This window comes from Hylobates moloch, unplaced genomic scaffold (assembly GCF_009828535.3).
Source record: "Hylobates moloch isolate HMO894 unplaced genomic scaffold, HMol_V3 SCAFFOLD_12, whole genome shotgun sequence".
NCBI lineage: Eukaryota > Metazoa > Chordata > Mammalia > Primates > Hylobatidae > Hylobates > Hylobates moloch.
In genome coordinates, this window is record NW_026652287.1 from 97,224,050 (window position 1) to 97,242,005 (window position 17,956).

Below are 17,956 nucleotides of genomic sequence, written 5' to 3' on the forward strand. Positions count from 1 at the left end.
AGAGATTAGAAGTAAGTAGGAGAAAGGCATCTTCAGTACATCAGCAAGAAATAAAGGGAAGCACAAGAGTTCTATGATGACAATGACATAGGAGAAAGAAAGAGAGAAAGTGAGAGAGAGGACGGAAGACCCAGAATAGCAGAGGCCTAACAAGATGGAGGTTCTTTTCTTTCTCATGTAAACGTTGGGCCCAGGGCTACTTTGGCACTTCACGGTATAAGGAGCACGTGTTTCTTTCATTTTGTTGTGCCACGTGTGGCCTCATTCTCAAAGTTCCCTTAAAGTCCAAGATAGCAGCTTTAACCCCAGCCACAAAAGCCACATTCCCATAAGTAGGAAGGAGCAAAGGAAGGAAGTCACTCTTCCTAATCCATATGGTATTTACTTATATCACTTATATTCTGGGATCACTTCTAGATGAAAGCAAGATCTAGAAATATAGTCTTTATTCTGGGCAGCCATGTACCCAGATACATGTGGTGATAGCTCTGACTGAAGCAAGGAGAATGATCTCTGGGAGACACTTCTGGTGTCTGAGAGTATGTGGTGTGTGCATGCGTGTATATGCATTTGTGCCCAGGCATGTGTATGTGGCTGTGCCCATGTTTCAGAGGCAAGGTTAAGCAGCACAGATGGAATGAAAAGATACCTAATCAGAAGTTACATTGTTGTGAAAAGTTATATTGCAAATGGATAAGGCATGTTATAAAATTAAGGAATTATTCTAGGACAAATAGATATTTTAGTGGTTACATATTTAATGTTAAAAAACCAGCCCAGGTTTATAATACATTGACTTATACATACAAACTAAATAGAATTGCTTACTTCATCATTTATGTTCCTATAACCCCTTATATCAATATTGTTATATAACATTTTTCTATTAATATTTTATGTCTTTGTTTTTCTAGACCATAAATTTTCTAGATTATAAATAATGTTTTTGGTGGGGAAACTGATTCCACTGTGTAATGTTTCCTTCCATGTGGAGAGAAATCCGTCAGTGTAATAATTCTGAAATCTCTACCCCTTGGGATAAAGCGGGGGCTGGGGAAATGAATGGCTTAGCAGAGAGAATTTGGGATGAGAAACTCAGCATGTGCAGCCATACGCCTTCCTCTCTCCTCTCTCTTTGAGAAGGCCTGTCCCCAAATACCGTGTATTCTGCGCTCCTCCTTTATTTATATCATTATTTATTTATTTTGAGGCAGGGACTCGCTCTGTCACCCAGGCCTGGGGTACAGTGGCATGATCTCAGCTCACTGCAACCTCTGCCTCCCAGGCTTAAGCGATTCTCCCACCTCAGCCTCCCAAGTAGCTGGGACTACAGGCACATGCTACCATGACCAGCTATTTTTTTTCTGTTTTTGGATTTTTTGTAGAGATGGGGTTTTGCCATGTTGCCCAGGCTGGTCTCAAACTCCTGAGCTCCAGTAATCCACTTGCTTCGGCCTCCCACAGTGCTGTAATTACAGGTGTGAGCCACCGCGCCTGGCCACTGCCTTCCTCCTTTAGACAAAAGTTTTAAAGTTCAGAGAATTAATCAACATATGTTGCAAAGGCAGATAATATTGAAGGAAAAACCAAAAAGATTAAGTTTGGGGGAAGAATATATGTATGTGGAGTGGCTGAGACAGACAGATTGAGGCCTTGGTGAGGAGGATCCCAGCAGCCTATGGTACTTTGCACCCAGGACTGCTTCTATTTGTTCTTTCACCATGCCAATATTTAGTGATTGTCTGCTAGTTATTAAATGCTGTTTCAGGCACTGGAGATGTAGTAGTGAACGGAGCAACGAAAAAGCCCGGCCCTCCTACAACTTATATTGCGGCTGGGGAGACAGTCAATACAGAAGTATGTTTATCTTTTTTAAAATTGCCAAATGACATGTCAAGTGGAAATCTGTGCTTTGTAAAGAATAAAGCAGGGAAAGAGAATAAGGGGTGCTGAGGTGGATGGGGGCTTTGCAGCTTAAACAGTGTGGTCAGGAAAAGCATCACTGAAAAGGTGATATTTGAGCAAACACCTGAAGCAGAGGAGGGGGTTGAGCCATGTCAAAATCTGAGGCAACAACAAGTGTGGGCTCAACTGCTACGTGGCTGTGCCCCATTTTGGAACCTTCTGGGGTAAGTGGTCCTAGGAGTATCTGCAAAGGAGCAGTGTGTGCTGGGTACAGGGAGGGTCTCCATGCATGCAGGGTCCCATGTCCTGGCAGTGATGATCACTTCCTTCACTGCTAACATCCCCAGTTAGCAGTGAAGCCAACTGGGTTAAGAGAATAAACCCCTGGGAGATGTTGTGAGGGAAAGAGGCACTTATGCTCGGCACACCGACCCCCCCAAATATTTCCATCCACGTGAAGAGGCGCTGCTGAGTGTGATACTGGCGACCTCGTTCCAGATCCTCACTCACTTTGGGGAAAGGAGTGATTTGTTCGATTTTGGACTTGGGCATAAGAAACTGGGTGTGTGTGCATAGTTCTGCCCCTTTTTCCTTACTGTCTCTTAGAATCTGGTCTGTGAGTTTATGTTCTTGATTGTCTTTGGCCATATGGTGAGCCTTGCAACTCACAGGAGAGGGCCATAGTGGTTTAGAGCCCCCTGTGGCTGGATGATAGCACTCCTTATGTTTTGTGTTATGCTTTAAGAAGTCCTCTTGTTTGCACATATAGAACATAGTTTTCTTTATCAGCTTTAACAGAAAAAAATAATAACTTGATCTTTATTTATTATTACTTTGTGTCTCTCTCTCTTATTTTTTTTTTTTTTTTTTTTTTGAGGTAGTGTCTCGCTCCGTCACCCAGGCCCAGGCTGGAGTGCAAATGGCACAATCTCAGTTCACTGCAACCTCTGCCTCCTGGATTCAAGTGATTCTCCTGCCTTAACTTCCCAAGTAGCTGGGATTACAGGTGCCTGCCACCTCGCCTGGCTAATTTTTATATTTTTAATAGAGAAGGGGTTTCACTGTATTGGCCAGGCTGGTCTCGAACTCTTGACCTCAAGTGATCTGCCTGCCTCGGCCTCCCAAAGTGCTGGGATTACAGGTGTGAGCCACCGTGCCCAGCCTATTATTACTTTTGTCTTATTTCTCAATTGGGTCAGAATTTTGGTAAGGATGGGAAGTGCTATGGATTGAGAACTCTCAAACCCCAAGATTGTATATCTATCTATCTATCTATCTATCTATCTATCTATCTATCTATCTATCTATCTATCTAATCTGTTATTCACGTAATGAATCGTGAATGAATGGGTAGCTGGGTGACAATGTTAAAGTGGGTTCGTGCTCTTATGATTGACCTTGATAACTTTTGGAACTCATTCATTTGATAAAAAGGGTAATATATTTTATTTTATTTTTTTTATTTTTATTTTTTTTATTTTTTTGAGACGGAGTCTCGCTCTGTCGCCCAGGCTGGAGTGCAGTGGCACAATCTCGGCTCACTGCAAGCTCCGCCTCCCGGGTTCACGCCATTCTCCTGCCTCAGCCTCTCCGAGTAGCTGGGACTACAGGCTGGTCTCGATCTCCTGACCTCGTGATCCGCCCGCCTCGGCCTCCCAAAGTGCTGGGATTACAAGCATGAGCCACCGTGCCCGGCCAAAAAGGGTAATATATTTTAGATACAAATAGGCAAAGCTCAAACTGATAGACACATTAAGAAAAAGACACCAAAGGCATAGTAGTATAGAGCCAGATTTTTTTTTTATTATAAAGGGTGAGGCTTTATATTCACCAGTATAGTCACTTGGTGGCATTTAAGTTTGAAAGGATAGATCTGATTGAAATTGCTGTGAATATATTTTTTTACATAACTGCCTAGATTCTCCTAGGCGGAAAAATCACATCCTTGGTCTTCGATGTCTTTGAAAGCTTCATTCTGTCAGACCAGTGCTCTTAAAATGAGAATAATAGGCCAGCGTGGTGGCTCACACCTGTAATCCCAGCACTTTGGGAGGCCGAGGCAGGTGGATCACGAGGTCAGGAGTTCAAGACCAGCCTGGCCAAGATGGTGAAACCCTGTCTCTACTAAAAATGCAAAAAACAAAAAAAACTTAGCTGAGTGTGGTGGCAGGCACCTGTAATCCCAGCTGCTTGGGAGTCTGAGGCAGAGAATTGCTTGAACCCAGGAGGCAGAGTTTGCAATGAGCCGAGATTGTGCCACTGCATTCCAACCTGGGCGACAGAGTGAGACTGCGTCTCAAAAAACAACAACAACAAAAATGAGAATAATAAAAGTGGTCACTGTTTCTGCCTGACACCATCACTTCAGAACTCAGTCTGTCCTAAAACCAGAGATGAGGCTTTGCTTGTACCTTAGTTATATCCCTGGGAGGGAGAGAGGGAGCAAGAACCTGCATATTGTGAAAAACAGTGGATGTTACGATTAGTAAGAGGCATTTTCTAAGCTAGATAACAATGAGAACATTTGTGAAACTGCAGAGTTTTGAGAGAGTGCTGAAAGGTCTGAATGTCTGAGGAAGGGTGTTGCTGTAAAGACAGTCAGAGATAACCATATCCATGTGTTACCTTAACACCATCCCTGGGCTTTTTCACTTTTGAGTCTGGTGCCAATCATCATCCCAAAAGACACAATTTCAAATGCCATAATCTTCAATGTTGACATCCCAAAAGATCAAAATCCCTAGTCAAATATTCCTAACGTCTAAAATCCCCCAAATCACATTCCTGAAAGATTAAAATACAGAACCTTGAAATTGTCTAAAGCTGAACTCTGAGAAAGTGATGAGTGAATTTTTGCTGTGTGCAGGATAGTTGCTTCATGTGAGTTATTTCATGTGAGTTGCATCATGTTAGGAGGAACTATTATCTTATTATTTTTATTTGGAAATTAAGTATGGCTTAAGGAGATGCATTTGAGTGCTAAGTTGACAAGGGATGGATTTGTGGACTTTAGTTGTCAACTTGACTGGATCAAGGAATACCTAGAAACCTAGTAAAGTATTGTTTTGGGTGTGTCTGTGAGAGTGTTTCCAGAGATTAGTGTGTGAGTCTGAGTAGACTAGTTGAGGAAGATCTGCCCTAAATGTTGGCAGGCACCCTCTGATCAGCAGGGGCACGGAGAGAACAAATACAGGGAGCCAATTAGTTTCTCTCTGAGAGCGGACACAGATTTTTCTTTCATTACCTTGAACATCAGAACTCCAGGCTCATGGGCCTTTGGATTCCAGGACTAAGAGTCCACTCCCCTGGGTTCTAAGGCTTTCCACTTCAAACTGAGGGCTACACCATTGGCTTCCCTGGTTCTGGGGCCCTCAGGCTTGTCCTGAGCCACTCTATCAGCATCTCAGGGTCTCCAGCTTGCAGACAGCCTGTTGTGGGACTTCTCAGCCACCATAATCCCATGAGCCAATTCCCCTCTCATGTATCTATATACATATCCTATAGGTTTTGTATCTCTAGAGAATCCTGACTATACTATTTGCTATTGGGGAAGGCAAATATCATTCATTTTTACTGTATTTCTTACAATACAGTGGAAGAGATCTGTGAAATTGTTCCCTTGCAAAAAGACTGTGATAAGTTAAGTGTACAAGTGTACTTAATGGTGAAAGATAAAAGTTTAAAGGCTAATTATTATTGGTGCTTCGAAAGCAGAAAATTGCTTAATTGCAAGAGCCAGGCAATAACTAGACTTTCAAATGAGCAGCATATACTTACAAAATTTGTAGACCATAACAGCTCTCCAAATACAAGTGCAGCGAGTGTTTCAAAGATCATAGAACTGGAAATGCAGGCAAAAGATATAAGAACTCTCCCCTGTAAAATTATTTAATTGTGAATGACTTCTGTCACTTCACACATTAGCACCAATTCACTGTGCTGTGTACTTCATTTTCACATTATTTCCAATACTGGAGATACAAATTGTGTAAAAACTGTTAGAGAGTTCTCATTTGTTTTATACATTTTTTTGTAAGTTCGATTCCACAAAGGTGCATTATTACAATGTTGACTTGGTGGCAATGTGTGTGAGCACCGTGCATGTACGTTAAAACACTGAAACTTCTTCAGTAAGTGAAGAGCTGTCTTTTTTCTACACTGGCATCTGTGAAAGATAAAAGTTCCCAAGATCTCAGCTCTTTGGGCAAATGCATATGTGGTGGTGACCCACAATGGCTTTTGCTCTATCTCATCAAGACCTAGGTTGTTCATCACCGTATTTCAGACAACTGAAGTTATGCACACAATCATGGGCCATAGCGATATGGTTTATACTTTTGCTTTTTGACCTATTTACTTCGAGTATGGCTCACTTGCCCATAACCGTTATAACTGTGCAACTGTTGTTCGTATACTTTAGTGTTTGTGTGTTTGTGCTTCCCAAAATGTGTGTGTTATTATTGCCTATTTTATTGTGTAAAGTGGCCTATAAAGTGTTCAGTCATGGTTTTTTTGTTTGTTCGTTTGTTTTCGAGATGGAGTTTCGCTCTTGTTGCCCAGGCTGGAGTGCAGTGGTGTGATCTCGGTACACTGCAACCTCCGCCTCCTGGGTTCAAGCGATTATCCTGCCTCAGCCTCTCGAGTAGCTGGGATTACAGGCAGGTGCCACCATGCCCAGCTAATTTTTTGTATTTAGCAGAGGTGGTGTTTTACCATGTTAGTCAGGCTGGTCTCGAACTCCTGACCTCAGGTGATCCACCCACCTTGGCTTCCCAAAGTGCTGGGATTACAGGCATGAGCCACCGTGCCCAGCCTCAGTCATGTTTTTATACATTTCTCAAATAAACTCCTCTTTAGAAATGTCAGCAAATCCTTTTAAGTAATTATTGTTGTTATTTTTTTCCAGAATTATATAGTTGGGATTTGGGTCTTTTGGGATTGTTATTTTTGGAATTTTTAGACTTTAGGAACTTTGATCTTTCAGGATTTCAACATTTGGGATTACAGAATTTGGGATTGTGTCTTTCGGGATTACAGCTCAAATCCCTTTGGGTTGCTTAATGACGATTTAAGGGTTTTTTGTTTGTTTGTTTTTTCTCTTTCTGTGTAGTTACTGATGAGCCTTAGGGCTCAGACAGTGATGAGAAAATCAAAATAGGAATCATGAAAAAACCAGGTTGCTTTTCTTTTGTATTTGCTGAGCATTAGAATAACGTTTCTGTTTTTAAGTAGAAATTGTAGCATAAAGTGATACCATAATCCACATTTTGGTTCATTTGGGTGGTTTAATTTGGGTGTAATGAGATTTGCTTATATTCTACCCGGTGATAAATGTGACACCATAAACCAGCCTGGAGCTTTCTTGTGTAAACAAAAGACCAGAGAAATTAGCATTAGGACGAACAGCATTTATAAAACGCGATTAGCTTTTGAAGTAGATTTAGATCCTATTCTCTAAATTGTAAAAATCCTCCACTTCTGCCTTTTTTTGGCTCTGTTATCTGCTGAATTCAATGCTGTAAACACAAAAGTGCTCCATAAATATACTCTGGTGATGACAGACTTGGATATAAAAGCAAAATGGTACTTAAAATTGCTCAAGTAAGTTGGTTATAGTTAGATTTTTTAAAGGCCATGGTGGTATACTTTGGTAGAATCCCCAGCTTTCTTTAAATGATGATGAAAGGTAGCCAGTGCTGTCTCTGTTATGCCTCTGAGTGTCTAATATAAAAATGAATTAGGAGAAAGGGGCCAGGAGACCTAGCAGAGAGCTTTGTTCTGGCAGGATGCAGGGTGGAATAATTCTGAAAATTCTCCATGAGGAATCATCCATTGATAAGCTATCATACCCTCCTCAAAAAGGGCACAGGTAGGACTGTATTAACTTGCTGTGTGAAATAATAAATTACCTTGTCCCATCTGGCACATTATAACTGCGTTGGTGGGTTTTAGCAACGTCCCTTCCCTGAGAGCTCAACGTGAATGCTTTATGAATGATGGTTGAGCTCTGAGACTCCTCACAACCTTTCTTATATGAAGTTGGTAACCCATAAAACTACCATTCCTTTAAAAAATGACCAATTTTGAACAGATTTGTAATAAAGGGAATCTTTACTTTTGCGAAATCGTATTAATGTGATTAGGGAGAAGGTTGGAAGGGAAACCATGCTGAAATATTACTATCTCAATACTGTTTGAAGACAAAACTAGGAATAATTATACCTAACACATTCTTTAGGGATTCTTTATTTTCATAGAAATTTTGCTTACATTAAGATCCCAGATAGGATTTTCCAAGTTGTGTTTAGAGGTTGCTTGGCTATTCTTCAAAGGGCACAAGATTGGTTTATTGGCAGTTTATGTTTGGATTTTCTTAGCAAGTATAAAATAGTCGGCACTGCAAATGTGTGAGTGTGTGTGATGGGTGAGAGTGGGGAGGGATATATTGTTCTCTCTAGCAATTTGCAGATCCGTCTGCCTGTGCAAAACCACTTCTCTCTGTGCGGGATGACTGCATATATCTATATTTTTTAGTATTTTTAGATTTTGGCCCCCTTTATTAATTCACTTTTGTCTCCAATGAGAGTGTTTCTTGCAATCCTTCTGTCTTTACATGTGCTTTGTAAACCAATAGAGAGTGAGAGCAAAATGAGTAAATGTCTTGATCGCAAACTGTTCATCGGCTTCCTTTTTTAAGAAAAATTTCACTTCTTACATTCTATACAGTTTGGAGACCTCTTAACACTTGGAGCCAGTCCTAGATCTGCTGCATGCTTTAGCTGTTCCCCTTACCTTTCACAATAATGCCTCCTTGTTCTTTTTAATTCATGCAGATTTATGCTAATGATTATTTGCTATGCAACTATTTCAATTTAGTACTTATGGTAGAGAAAGCACTGACCAGCAGACCTGAAACTGAAGCTTAGCTCAGCTCTTAACTGTGAGACTTCATGTGTTTTACTTCAGCTCTCTGGGACATAGTTTTCACATCTGTAGAATGAACATTCTAGTAATTGTCTCTTAGAACTGTGATGATAATTCAGTAATTGAAAAGTTTAATAGTCTGAAACCTAATATAGGAATTAGGCACGTAGCAGAGGCTGCTCTATGTCCACCCCAATTCTCTCTCATCTTCTTCCCTAGTAATGGAGTTCTGTCTGGATCCAGACTGGGACTATATTTTGTGGCCTCTCTTGCAGCTAGATGTGACCTTGTGTTTAGGCTCTTGCCAGAGGAGTAATTTACTTTCATTCACCTTGTGAGATATCTCTTATCCAGGACTTCAGCTTGCCTTCCTTCTGATGGACTGACTGGAAGGGCTATTATTAGAGTGACTTTGAAGGCCAAGTATCTTTAGACGAGTTCTATGAATTGAATTGTGGAGCAGAGCCGTCAGCTGATCTAGAACACCTGTCCTGAGCCATTGGGCGGAAAAAAAAAGATTTCTATTTTGTTTGGGCCTTTGCACTTTGAAGTCTACTTGTAAGAGCAGTTTAGCTTACCATAGCTAATACCAGCATTGTTCTTGAGTCCATGTTGATAGAGATTCACAGTCATAGAACTGGAAGGAGCCCTAGGGGTCATCTTGCAAACAAACAAACAAACAAACAAACAAAAATGCTTGGAGAGAAAATAACTTTTACTTGGCCATAAAACAAATTAATTACACAATTGGAATAAAATCTAATTTTCATTACACAACATTGTCTCTTTGTAGAGTGCGTGATAAACATGGAATCTAATCCCTACGAGATGGTATATGCAGGACATATGAATAGATTCCAAAAGTGCCTCTGTAAACTTTTTGTAACTCCTGTAGGAATGGCAAATTAGAGAAGCACATAGACTCTTACCCAACATTTTACACTGCGATTAGAGTGGATAAGCAGGCCCTTATAGAACACAAACTTTGGGGCTTCTTTTTCAGCAGTCCCTGAGCTGGAGGGTCCATGTATCAGATGAAGGGGCACATCCCTTTGGTTCTGTGTGAGAACAGCCTCAGGGAAAAATGACCAACCTAGCAGCAGTGCTGGGTATGTTTTAGTCACAGTTTCTGAAGCTTGTGTGCTCAAAAAGATTGATCTAAAATGGCTTCTCAAAACATAATCCAAGAAGAGAGAGACAAGATTATGTTTTTAGCATTTGAACCTGAACACGCTCACTCTGTTTTAAAAGGTCTTATGGGACTGAAAAAACCCAGGGAAACAGAAGTTGCTGTTCTCATTAAAGGAGAGAGGTATTTTTATTCATTGTTTTTATTCACATCAGTTAATTTAACATGCCTTGAAGGGCCTCTTCCAGGGTAGCGGTATTAATGTAGCAGCTTACTCACTGATTATAAACAAACATTAGTCAAGTTTACTTACAAAAGTTGGTGCACGGATAAAAAGCAAAAGAATTACCTCCTACCTGACAGATGGAATGAGTCCCAAAGGTCTCTTCTGGTCTTGTGACAATATGCCATTTAAGAAACTTGGAATGAAATCCAAACTCTTTAACCGTGACTTGTAAATCTCTCCATGATCTGGTCTGTACCCACCCTCATCTCAAGACCGTCTTATCCTCAGCTTGCTACTGAGATGCCTCATCCCAGCAGTCTTTCTGTTCTACAACCACAACCTCTTTCATGCTGCAGGGCTTTGCACATGCTTTTCATGCAGCCAGCTACTTCTTCTCTTCTTAGGTCTCAACTTAAATATCACCTCCCTTAGAGATATCTTTCTTGACCACCTACAAAAGGAAGCTCACTCTGTTTTTCCTACACTTTAGCTTATTTCCTTCAAACCATTTATAGAAATTAATTTATGTGTCTGCTTATTTATTTTATGCTAGCATTAATCTCTTCCTCTGAATGGTGACTTAATTGGCTAATTAAGCCATTTCGACCATAAAAGGGGCAAAGTTTAATCCAGGATGGTCTGAAAACTCTATGTTGAAGCAAAGCCAGAGGTTAGGTAAGGAGAAATTGAAACTGAGAGACTAGGAATGCAGAGTGGGATTAGTGACATGAACAGGGTTTTTTTGTTTGGAATGGCAGACAGGCTGAGGTGGACTCCCAGATATAGATCAGTTTAGTAGCAAGGTTGGAAAAGAAGACCAAAGAGATCCAGAACCTGAGAAGAAGCTAGTAAAGTAAAAGTGAAGGCAAGGAAAGCGGCAAAATCTCAGACAGACTGACGGAGACTCATGTCTATGTCCAACTCTTTAGCGAGCATCTCAGCACTTGCCTGGATAGCCATGCCCAAGACTATTCTCAGTATCTCTCAGGGCGATCGTAGTGGAGGTTGTTCCTCTGGGCAAGTGACTTCACCTCCCTTGGGAGGCGATGTGATTTGTCTTTGGGTCAAACAGCTGGAAGGTGATTCTTTCGTCTGTCTAGTAGTACCCCAACCAGTTCTTAACTCTGTGCCTATACCCCAACAATAAGATGTTTTCCTATAGCCTTGCTAGCTGATTTCCTTGACAGCAGTTTTGTACCTTTGGTCTAGAATCAGTTTATAAACCTTGGGCTGCCCTTCACCTTCCTCAGATTCTGAGCACTCTATGCCCTATCCATACACCAAAACCCTGTTCAGGCTTTGCTTCTTTTCACCAAAATTTACCCTTGTCTCCTTGAAGAGGAACCCAGGAATCCTGCTGGTTTGCAGTCTTCCCTCTAGTGCAGATAATTCTCTGTAGACACTGCCTTTCTGTTGTTATGGTAACGGCAGATGTGCCTTCTGGAATGTTATGTTTCCTGGGAACACTGTTGGGAGGATCAAAAGAGAGATTTACTTGATCCCAGTTCTATTTCAAATTAAAAAAAAAAAAAAAATTCTGCACCCACAACTGTATTTGTTTTCCTGCCTTACAGAAGCCAGGAGAAATTGACAGAGTGGTAGAACCAAATCTTGACAAGAAGCAGGACATGGAACATGATGAAATCTGATATCTAGCATGTTCTACTTTACTAAAGAAAACACAATGCTCATAATTTAGCTGTATTTTGATTATCAGGATAAATTGCGCAATAAAATATATGGGTATAATGGAAACTTCAAAAGCGACAAATAGATGATAAATGATATAAAGGTAGATTATTGTACTTAGCTTCGATTTTAATGCTGGTAAAATGAATGAAACAATGTGTTTATATGCAGAAAGTCATATTACCATAAATATATTTGCTAAAACAGGAAGCATAAATTGTGGTTAAATTTCCTAATGTCTGATGGTATGCTTGAATGTTTCTTTGTGATTAAATGTGAACAATTGCTCCTTTAAGGTAAAGGTCTGTGTATATGTGATTAATCAGATTGAAATGAAAGTGCAGACAGCTCACGCATGCCTAGTTATCAGAATGATTGATTTTAGTCTGTACTTGTAGGTGAAGAAATATCTGTTAATAACCCCAGCAGCCAAACCCCTGATGTCACTGATAGCGCAATGATTTGTGCACATTCTGCATTATAGAGCTCATTTGCAGGTTTAGGGGCTACACAATGATCCATTGGATCGCAAAATTATAACATGAAAAAAGTGACATCCAGATTTATGCAAGCGTTATGACTGCAAAGTGCATTTCATCAGTGAGAAGTTTAAAATTGCTGCTGTTGTAGCTGTCACAGGCATCTTATTTTCTTTGGTTTGTGTGTAGGCAAGACTGTCAAGCTTTTATCGCACAAACTGGTGTTTTTGTGTACTATCGCTCTCCTCCTGCCGGTGACAGCCAGTCTCTGAACCGAATTGTTATTAAGTCTTCAGCTTTAAGATAGTACTTGACTAACTTGTTTGAATTACACTTGATCATAAACACCTTAATGTTTTACTGGGTATAAAAGGTTCAGAACAAAATAGGAAAACAGCTCTGTAGTAAGGATTGGTGGATTGCTGGTGTTGCTCTTCATCACTACAGGGAAAATGATGTTGAACTTGGAATTCTCAGTTCTGGGTCTTCTCAAAATACAGCCCTGGGGTTAGCAGGAGACTTTGCATGTAAGACTTGGGTGTCTTCCCCATGCTGTAATCCTGATTTTCTAGACCTGGCCACTGTATCATCAGATTGTCAAACACTCTGCCCTGCATCTTTCTGCCAAGAAACTTGCCCTTTCTCACAGCTACTAAGACATTTGTTTCTGGAGGCATGTTGGTCCAAAATGTCTAGGGGAATGAATTTACTTACTACTGACCTTCTTTCAGATTAAAATAATTTTTTTTTCTCTTACTACCAATTGTATTTGGTTCCTTGCTCTGAAGAAACTAGGAAAAATGGACAGAGTAGTAGAGGCAAGTATTGGCAGAAAGGCTGTGGGGGATATTTGTATGATGAAATCTTACACCTAATATGTTCTACCTTTGTGCAAGGGAATGTAATGCTAGTAATTTACCTGTACTTTGATTGCTAGGGTATATTGTGAGGTAAAATTTATGGATAGAAGGGAAATGTCAAATGCTGCAAATAACAGAGCTAAATGGATTCATTTATTTAGCTTCAATTCTAATACTTGTTAAATGAATAAAGCATTGTATTCAGAACCCCTTCCTTAGAAGATCCCATACAATTGTGTCTGGCACAATACCCAGCCCACAACAGGCACTCCATAAATAGGAGTTATTGTTGTTATTACTGTTATTATTATTATAGGCAAAAATGAATATAGTTATAATATGCACATTTATCTGGCAAATACGGGCCAGAACAAGACCACCAGAGTAAATGAGTGTCCCCAGAGAATCCCACACATATGGCACCAGTGGACTCCTTCCAGAGCTTCCCTGGCTTGGCTCTTAAATAGCTTTTGTTAAGCCTGACCCAAATCTCCAGGACTATACTATCCAGTGCAGTAGCTACTAGCCACATACGGTATTTACATTTAATGAAAATTTAATAAAATTAAAAATTCATTTTCTCAGTTGCATGAGCCACATTCCAAGTGCTCAGTAGCCACATGTGGGTAGTGGCTACCAGGTTGGACACACGGAGAACATTTCTATGAGAAAGAGTTGTACTGGGCAGTGCCGCTCTAGGGTAAACCTTGCAAAGAACCTAGAATTTGGAACCTGAGGTCTGCAAAATGTAGGAAAAAAAAAGCAACTATGCAATCAAGTAAGTACCAGAGCTGTTGGTGGAAAACAATTAGCAAGGAATTGAAGAAGAACAAATTGAGCCCTGTAAATGCATTTTAAAGTCCTTGGCTTCTCTTGAGTGAATCCCATGGTTGGTAGAAATGGGCAGGCTAACTGGGAGCTTTATCCATTACCATTCAGCATTGCTCTCAGCATCTCGCAGAGAAAGCCATGGGTCCCAGGAAGCTGAAATGGAAGGAAAAACAAAAACAAAAACAGGGGATCATCCAAGAGAAAAGTAGTTTGTGGCAGAATGAATCTGGAACTATATGTTTTATCTTTAAAAACTGTCCTTTTCAAACACAATGTGATTTGGGGGTTTCTTTAATGCTTCCGAATTTAATCATGCTTAGAAGGTGAGCAAACTCATTCCTGGTTACTCCTTCTTATGAGTAAGTTCCTAGTTATCCATCATATCATCATCATCATGAATTTGTCACATTTATTAATGATACTCAATTAATCTCAAGAGTGGCAAGAGGTGGCGTCTGAGTCTTCACAATGGCTAAAGATGCAACTAATGGCATTGCCTTCAGAATAAGTCACAAGAATTCAATACGTGTGATAGTATGTTGACATTCTGTCACGGAACCAGTGTGAAAATATAGGTGGCTTTTAAAGATAGTTTTCCTCCCTAAAAGTTTCTTAATTTCTTATTTTTTCAAACAATTTAAGTCACTTCAGTTAGGGAACATTGTGGCATTCTTGCCTTGAAAGATTCCTTCATGTGTAACCTCCCAGGGAATTTAAATATAGTAAACTTTGCTGAATTTCACTAAATTGAAAACTGAAATTGTCACTTATTGGAGAATGCAGTAGATTGTATGGTATTGTCAGCATATTAAATCTTGGGTGAACGTTATAAATATTATTGATTGTTTTTAAATTAGAGAAGTGTCTGCACATTCAATATCAATTCTAGCTCAATTTTTAGAAATCAAGAAATATATTAGAATCATAATGCTGACAGGGACCTCAAATGACAATCTTATCTTTCCTCTTAGACTCTAAGTCATGCTAGATAAAAATGATCCTGGAGGCTGGGTGCAGTGTCTCTTGCCTGTAATCCCAGCATTTTAGGAGGCTGAGGTGGGTAGATTGCTTGAGCTCAAAAGTTCAAGACCAGCCTGGGCAACATGGTGAAACCCCGTATCTACAAAAAATACAAAAATTAGCTAGGTGTGGTGGCATGTGCCTGTAGTCTCAGTGACTTGGGGAGGCTGAAGTGGGAAGATTGCTTGAGACTTGAGCCTGGAAGGTCAAGGCTGCTGTGAGCTGTGATTGTGCCACTGTACTCCAGCCTGGACAGCAGAGCAAGACCCCGTCTCAGAAAAAAAAAAAAAAGTCCTGGGAAGCTTGCTGTGAGCAGGAAGGTGGGATGGTGGAAAGACCACTGATTATGGACCCTATGACCTGTGCTCTCATCCCAGCTTTGCCACAGCTTTCCCCCAAATCCTTCAAGGTCCCTAGGTCTCAGTTTCTTTATTGATAAAATGAGGGAACTGGAAAACATAGTTTCATGGCACTTTCTAACTCTGTCCATTTTCTACTGCTCCATATAATTTATGTATTATAAATTACCACAGATTAATGGCTTGAAACAATTCCCATGAGGCTCCAGTTGGGTTCCCTGCATAGGGTCCTTTAAGACCAAAATCAAGGTGTTGGCTGGGTTGGCCTCTTACCTGAAGACTCTGGAGAATAATTTGTTTCCATTAAGGATTAGGTTCCTCATTGTTGTAGGCCTGAGGTTGCTAACATCTTGCTGGCTGCGAGTTAGGGGACACTCTTAGCTTCTAGAGGCCACTGACACCCTTTATCTTGTGGTCTTCTCCATCTTCAAGCCAGCCACAGCAGGTGAAATCCTTCTCATGCTTCTAACCTCTCTAGCTTTTTATCCTGTTAGTAGCCCAAGAAAACACAGTGTTTTAAAAGGACTCATGTAATTAGGCTGGGCTCACCCAGATAATTTCCTTCCTGATTAAATAAAAGTCAATTGATTAGTAACCTTAATGACATCTGTGAAATGCCTTCTGCCACGTCATGTAACACAATCAGGGGCATGATGTCTCATCACAGTCGCTGCTGAAGGAATTAGGAATATCTTAGGGAACAATTCTGGAATTTTGCCTACCACATTAACTCTAAAAATCTTGCATTCTACATTTCCAGGCCTGCAGAGAATGCTTTTCTATAAAGTTCTTTGCTTCTCTCTCTTCCATCTGGCAATCCTTTCCTGGTAACGAATGTTAGTTTTTCTTGCTGCGATTTAAACTCACTGCTGTCAGTCCTGCCTGTATTCTTCTGATCTTTTGAAATTTTCCGAAGTCAAGTTTTACCTTAGTGCACTCCTTAGTGCCAGGAGACAGTGGGACATTTCTAGAGCCTGTTGCTCATCGTGGCAGAGAACCAGTGCTTTCTCAGTGACATAGACAAAAGAGGCTGACCTGGCAGGATGGCGAGCAGTGGTTTAAACTGGTAGATGCTTAGATGAACTGCTGTCTAAGAAGGGGCAATGACATCTTCTCATGCACTTAACAGTGGGCCACAGATGAAAGGCACAGGGATGGTGCAATCCTGCCTTCATGCTTAGTATCAGCCTTTCTTCTGTTGAGGGCATTTGTAAGGAGCCATTTTAAATGAGATTGGCCTTTCCTGAGTCCAACCCCTTTGTGGGGATTTCAAGTGACTTAGATGGGTCTGAAAATACTTTTTATGATGATTTTTATTATATAAATAAATGAAATAAAATCCAAAAATAAATGAAATAAAATCCGAAAATCAGTAGATGAAAATAAAAATGACCTCAATCTCATAATCCAGGGGAAAACACCATTAATATTGGCTTGTGTATCTTTCTAGATATCATTCCATGGCATGTGCACAAATTAAGTTTTAAAATGATATTGTGCAACACTGACAATTTATTGTGAAAACTTCTCATGTTGATGGAGATATTTCTTTTTTAAAAGTTACAAACAGTTTATTATAACAGTAATACAGTAAAACAAACATTTTAAACATAGGAAAAGAAAGAAAAAAGCATGTATATTCTCACCCTATTACACAGATTTACTTACATTTTGATGATGTTTCAGTTTGCCTAAGCATTTTAAAAAGCCTTACTTGATAAAGATATTTCCATGACATTATTTTTACATGGCTGGCTTCTAATATTTGATCTTATGAATATACTGGTATTTCTTCAATTATTTTTGCTGAACACTTAGGTTGTTTCCATTTCTCACTGTTGTAAAAAATGCTTCAGGGAACATCTATGTAGCTAGATTTTTTAGCATATTCTTAGTTACTTAGGATAAGCTTCTAGGTGTGAAACTGTTAGGGCGGAGTAAGCATACATATTGAAATCTTTTGAAATATATTGGTGATGCCTTCCAATTGTATAATGCCCATTAACTAATATGGCGTTGTGGAAAGACCGTCGTTTTGTGGTGGAAAGATGGGCTGAAGCTGCTCTTTGATTATAGAATTTTGATCAAATCAATTTTCCTGACCATCTCTAGCCTCACCTGTAAAATGGGACTAATACTATTCACTCTATCTACTTCAAAGAATTATTATGCAGGTAAAGAGAGATGGTCTATGGGGAAAGGACTTTGAAAATTATAAGGTGACGACAAAATAGTCATTCATTTATCACTTGTGCTAAGCGGAGTCAGTGGTCTTCAGGTAAATAGTCCGCCAAATCCCATTGAATTACGCCTCTTTTGAGAATGTTAGATTATACTCACATCCCTCAAAAGTGCACTGTGGATTTGATGACACTCCAGTTAGTATGGCACTGGCTCTAGTCCTGCTGCTAAAGTGCACTTCCAAACTTGTGTGCCAGTTTCTTTTCTTGGACAAGAAAGTCTGGAACTTGGAAAGTCTATTCTGTATGGTTATTGTATTTATTTGTTTTTTTGTCACCTTGTTTTTTCAAGTT

General features: G+C 40.0%; 1 long non-coding RNA gene across 1 annotated transcript in view; it reads right to left on the reverse strand.

The window, feature by feature from the left end:
• LOC131380698 (uncharacterized) overlaps positions 1-11,555 on the reverse strand; it is a 31,042-nt gene extending 19,487 nt beyond the window's left edge. Inside the window, exons 1-2 of the long non-coding RNA XR_009208794.1 lie at positions 11,508-11,555; positions 10,315-10,377 (exon numbers count right to left, since the gene is read on the reverse strand). This is a non-coding gene — a long non-coding RNA (uncharacterized LOC131380698). The remainder of the gene's footprint in view (positions 1-10,314; positions 10,378-11,507) is intronic.
• Between the last annotated feature and the right edge of the window lie 6,401 nt (positions 11,556-17,956).